The 4,977-nt window shown below is 40.3% G+C and overlaps 1 non-coding gene across 1 annotated transcript; it reads right to left on the bottom strand.

Moving 5' to 3' along the window:
- Positions 1-4,007: 4,007 nt before the first annotated feature.
- LOC121983505 lies at positions 4,008-4,113 on the bottom strand. Its single transcript, XR_006112554.1, has one exon. It is a non-coding gene; the product is annotated as a small nucleolar RNA R71 (small nucleolar RNA).
- Positions 4,114-4,977: the final 864 nt, after the last annotated feature.

The raw sequence follows: 4,977 nt of genomic DNA, 5'->3' as shown, positions 1-4,977 counted from the left end.
TGAACCTCACACGGCTGTGCAAAGGCCGTGTGGAACTTTTAGCATTGTAAATTAAAAGTAAAATGACCATAACTTTGTGCTCGGTTGGAGTTATGATCCATTCCAATATAAAAATGTAGATAACTTCAAGATCTACAACTCTTATGAAGACTTAAACCAGAGAAAATCACTTCTTGAAGGTATAAAATGCGTTTCTATGTGACACCGCCTTAGCATAAGGCTGTGTGGAATCCCTGCACTGGACACCAAGAGTAAAACAGACATAACTTTGTGATCCATTGGAGTTTTGGGCTTTTCTTTGAACCAATTTGTAGAGACCTTTAGGATCTACAACTTTGATGAAGACATCAACTAGAAAAAATCCCATCTTGATGGAGTAAAAGACGTTTCATTAATACATAGCTATGTAGGGCCAATCAAGGGGTGTGTGAGCCACATGGCCATGTCATGAAAGGGGGTGTGAGTTCCACATGGCCGTGTGAGCCACATGGTCCATGGTCGTGTGAGTCACACGGCCGTGTAATGTTTCTAGAGGAGAAGAATGTTGGATCGAGACGCGCTAGAGGGGGGGTGAATAGCGCTCGTGGCTATTTCGTTTGTTTATCAGAGTTAAAACACGCAGCGGAATAAAGAACAAACACACACAGAGAGACACGAGAGATTTTACTTTGTTCGGAGCCTAAGGCGACTCCTACTCGAAGGCCCGCGATCCTTGATCGCTTTCCGTGGGCAACAACTATAAGCTCGTAAAAAGATTACAATTATGAGTACAATTAAAAGCTATAAGTATTATACCAACAACAAGAAATGCTAGATCTGAAGCTTCGGGTCGTCGGGCACTTGTAGCAGCACTTCGGAGTATCTTTTGGAGCAGCACGTTGATGAGAGATCACTTGGTTTTCATTGTCCTGAAGTGCTGGTCGAAACCCCCTTATAAAGGGTGTTCAAGGCGCCTTGAAGGCTATTCATGGCGCCTCCATGCTGCCTGGTCTTCCGCGTGGATCAAATCTGATCTGGTCGAACTTCATCCATTCAAGGCGCCTTAAACCTCACTCAAGGCGCCTTCCAAGGCGCCTTCTGCCTTCTTCAAGGTGCCTCTAATGGTGCTTCACAGCCAGCTCAGCTTTTGCACCCGAGGCGCCTCCAAGCTCCATGGAGGCGCCTCGGACACTGTTCATCCGAGGCTTTAGGTTGATCCTTTGCACCTGCAAGATACGTTAGTCCCAAACACTATCCTACAACACAAAGTTAGCACAATAAACATGATAAATGAAGTATAGACAGTCTCCGGACGGTCCGAGTCTGACTTCGGGTTTCCAGCCGGAAACCCTAGGTCGAACCGACGCCTACTGTTCCCTCTACGGGGAACGCATCCTCACCTACTCCACTCAGGAGAGATTACCTGATGCCAATCCGGTCCTCCAGACCGACTGGACTTTCCGCCTAGGGTTACCACCCACTAGGACCTAGGGTTATCGCCCCCTAGGGTTTTTCTCCACCTAGGGTTACCACCCCCTAGAACCTAAGGTTGTCGCCCCTTAGGATTTTCCTCCACCTAGGGTTACCGCCCCCAAGGACCTAAGGTTGCCGCCCCTTAGGGTTTTCCTCCACCTAGGGTTACCGCCCCCTAGGACCTAAGGTTGCTGCCCCTTAGGGTTTTCCTCCACCTAGGGTTACCGCCCCCTAGGACCTAAGGTTGCCCCCCCTTAGGATTTTCTTTCACCTAGGGTTACCGCCCCCTAGGACCTAAGGTTACCCCCCCTTAGGATTTTCCCTTGCCTAACTGCAGTTAGGACTTTCCTGAAACCTTATTTAACCACGTTAGATAACAAGGAATCTTAACTTTGAATCCCTTTGTCATTATCAAAACTGAGGTTCGATCGTCGGATGCTTACTGCACCAATAAAGAATGAGATGGCCATGTGAATCCACACGACCGTGCAAGGTTTCCAGAGCAGAGGCAGAACAGGCCGTGTAGATCTACACGACCATGAAAGGGAAGCAGAAGCAGTGTGTGCCACGACCGTGTCTCACACACGGCCGTGTAAGGTTAGCAGAGAGGGGAGTGAGGCAGGCCGTGTGAACCTCACACGGCCGTGCCTCGGGGTCGTGTGGCGCCCAAACCTCTCCTCTATATAAGGCTTCATTCAAGATTTGAAAGGGAATCTTTCCCCTTTTGAGGGGAAACAAGATTTGGAGCATTTCTTACCATTCTTGGAGGGATTTCTGGCGATCTAAGGGAAGATCTTCATCGAATCGACTTCGAAAAAGCAAGGATTGGATCCGAAGACGTTCTTCTTTGTAGATAAGTTTTCTTTCTCTCTTTTCTTGGTTTTGAGGGGATTAAGAATGCTTATAATCTTCTTTTCTTCGGGTTTCTTTCCTTGTTTTATGGAGTAGATTTCTTGTTCTAGGATGGAGGGAGTAATTGTAAGGATGATTTGATGTAAAACTCTTGTGGATTTGCCAATTTTCCATTTCTATGATTTTGTCCTGTTTTGTATCTATTTGATCTTGTGTGGATTGTTGTGTTTGGACCTAACTACTATACTTGATTGAATGTTTGGATATCTTGTGGATCTTGTAGAGATTGTACCTCATTCGATTTTCCGAGGGACGTTCGTGACAGGAGCATGCCCATGTAAGGACGTTTGAGGGATGATCTTGAGGATGAAATAGGGTTATTCAAGGGGGGTATGTATGTGTTTGTATATTATATCTTGATGCGGTTGAGGAGAGATGAATTCTATGTTGATTATCCGAGGGACGCACGTGACAGGCAAGCCCGTGTAAGGACAACATAGATTCATTCCAAATTGATCATGTTTAAGTATAGATTTTAGTCCTAGACCGGTTGCCTATTGCAAGAGGGAACCGACAACCTTCTACAAATAATGGACAATTGAGAAATAAGATTTAGTAGATCATTTACATGGAACAATCCTTACAAAGAAACCAAAACTCCTAGAGCATTCCCTTTATCGTTGTCCTTATTCTTGTTTCTTATTCTTTCATTTTCTATCTTACTTTTCATAGTTTTATTTTACACTTGTCAACCCATTGATTAGTTGTTTAGCTAACTCGCGTTGAGACATCTTTAGTGCTTATTCCAGTCCCTGTGGATACGATATCTTTTATTATTACTTATGATATTTCCGTACACTTGCGGAGGTCAACAAGTTTTTGGCGCCTTTGTCGGAGACTGCGCTATAACATTAGAGATTATCAATTGAGTTAGACTAAATATAACTCTTCTTTTATTTTCATTAGCATAATTGAAACTAATTTTTAGAATTCTGTTTTCATCATTTGCATATCTTTCTAATTCTTGACAATTCTTTTTGTTGCAATTCTAATTCTAATTCTAATTTTGCATTCTTGATTTCTAGCACCCTAATCTAACTTTTCTCTATTTTTTCTTTTGATCTAGTTTCTTTCATCTTTTCTTTTGTAAACATATCTTACAATCTTTAGCGTATGAATTATTCTAGACATTTTTTTTTCCTTTTATCTTTTCTTTCTTGTTTTCATTATGACCTTTCTTTCTTGCAATTTTAATTCTACATTGTTTTTCTTTCTTTTCATATTGCATTTTATTTCTTGTTTTTATTCTTGAATATCCATGAGCACTAACATGTCAAGCAGGCCCATGAGAAATTTTTCTACACCTTTTTCTGCAAGATTTTAATCTCCCATTGTGCAACCTCAAATTGAAGCAGAAAGTTTTCAACTAGACCCAGAGTTAATTTTCATGATACAAGGTCACAAATTTGGAGGAGAAGTATCAGAAAGTCCTTATCTATATCTTGAAACATTTTTAGAGATTTGTGATATGGTGAAATGTGAAGGAGTGTTAGCATATGTAGTTCGAGTGATGGCATTTCCTTTCAGTATCAAGGATGAAGCAAGGAGTTGGTTATATTCTCTCTGTGCTCAAAGCATCACTAGTTGGGAACAATTGGAGAAGCAATTTTTAAATCATTTTCTCCCTCCAAGCAGAACAGTGTATATGAGGAATTGCATAACAAATTTTGCTCAGGCATACGGAGAATCATTGTTTGAAGCATGGGATATATTCAAGAGTCTTCAAAGATAGTGCCCTCATCATGGTTTTGAAAAATGGTTGATTTTGCACATATTCTATGGGGGAATTTCTTTCTCAGACAAGAGTTTATTGGATTCATCAGCTAGAGGTTCTTTTATGGACAAAAGTGTAGATAAAGCATATATGTTAATTAATCAAGTGACATTGAACCTCTATGAATGGTCGAACATAAGTTGGATGAAATCTCCCTCAAACATTCAAGAAGTGCAAGCCATAAATGCTATAGAGCCTGTCAAACAAATTGTAACTCAACCATCTATGAGTTTTGAAAATCACAAGTCACAGAACGGGGAGTTCAAACATTTAGGGGCATGTTGGAATATATACTAAAAGCCTAGCTTTTGTAAACATAATTGAAATAAAGAATCACATTGGTCAAAAATATCTACATTTAATTTAAGTGTAGTTGTTCAATTAATTTTTATCGTAGATAACATGGTGTGTGGTGTCACGCACAGAAAATCATGTTATCAGTTCATTATAAATTATAAATAGTTGCTCACGACTAAGATGAAAAGGAACAAACCGTCAGTAAAGTCGTAGTGTGATTAGGGATTAGTTTATCTTGACTAATAAATTACACTAGTACACTCTAAGTGTATTGAGTAGGATCATTTTAGGTAAGTTCTTTTTATACTGACTTGATAAAAGAACTAGACCTTAGTTATTATGGAAGTGTGTGCTCTTAATCCTAATATAATAACAAACACATATATTAGTATTTATTTCTTTGACTTATCAATGGGTGAGATTTAGCTCGATAAATTAATAAGCTCGATAAGTTAGGAAATGATATTACTTATAGTGTTTGTTGTTGACTATAGAAGGAAACTGTGTCCTAGTAATCTAGGTTGAGAATGACCCCAAGAGGA

This window comes from Zingiber officinale, chromosome 5A (genome assembly GCF_018446385.1).
Source record: "Zingiber officinale cultivar Zhangliang chromosome 5A, Zo_v1.1, whole genome shotgun sequence".
Lineage (NCBI taxonomy): Eukaryota > Viridiplantae > Streptophyta > Magnoliopsida > Zingiberales > Zingiberaceae > Zingiber > Zingiber officinale.
The sequence above is the reverse complement of the archived record's forward strand: the minus strand, read 5'-3'. Positions and strand labels throughout refer to the sequence as shown.